Here is a 597-nt window from a genome sequence, read left to right on the forward strand (position 1 = left end):
ATAATTTCTTGAAGTTTCTTAAGAGCCATGTAAAACAAACAGTGAATATTATTCAAGCTAATACAAGCTATTATTCAATTATGTTCAGCCCTGTAGAGAATACGCTTTTCAGCCCTCAATAGAAATACAAACTACACCAGCAATGTAGTTGCTGAAACACCTGCTTAATATTTGCTAATTTCTGTTGGTGAAGCAGGTGCTTTGTCATTACTGAACTGTCCTATTATTTATTTTCATTTGTTAAATGTAGTTCACATGGTAGTCATGTTCATCAAAGTAGATCCCAACATGAAAATGAAAAGACACTGTGGCATTTTTCAAAATATATTTTTTTATGTTTCACAGAAGAAAGAAACTCACACAGGTTTGGAACCACATGAGGGTGAAGTTTTTTTTTATTGTATCCCAGCAATTGGAAATAAAATAACATGAACGAGAGGCAAATGAGACAGGCAAATTGTTCTTTTCTTTCAGAATTTGCATTTACACTGAACAAAATTATAAACGCAACACTTTTGTTTTTGCCCCCATTTTTCCTGAGCTGAACTCAAAGATCCACGACTTTTTCTATGTACACAAAAGGCCTATTTCTCTCAA

The sequence above is a fragment of the Sinocyclocheilus anshuiensis genome, unplaced genomic scaffold (genome assembly GCF_001515605.1).
Source record: "Sinocyclocheilus anshuiensis isolate Anshui unplaced genomic scaffold, SAMN03320099.WGS_v1.1 scaffold145, whole genome shotgun sequence".
NCBI classification, from domain to species: Eukaryota; Metazoa; Chordata; class Actinopteri; order Cypriniformes; family Cyprinidae; genus Sinocyclocheilus; species Sinocyclocheilus anshuiensis.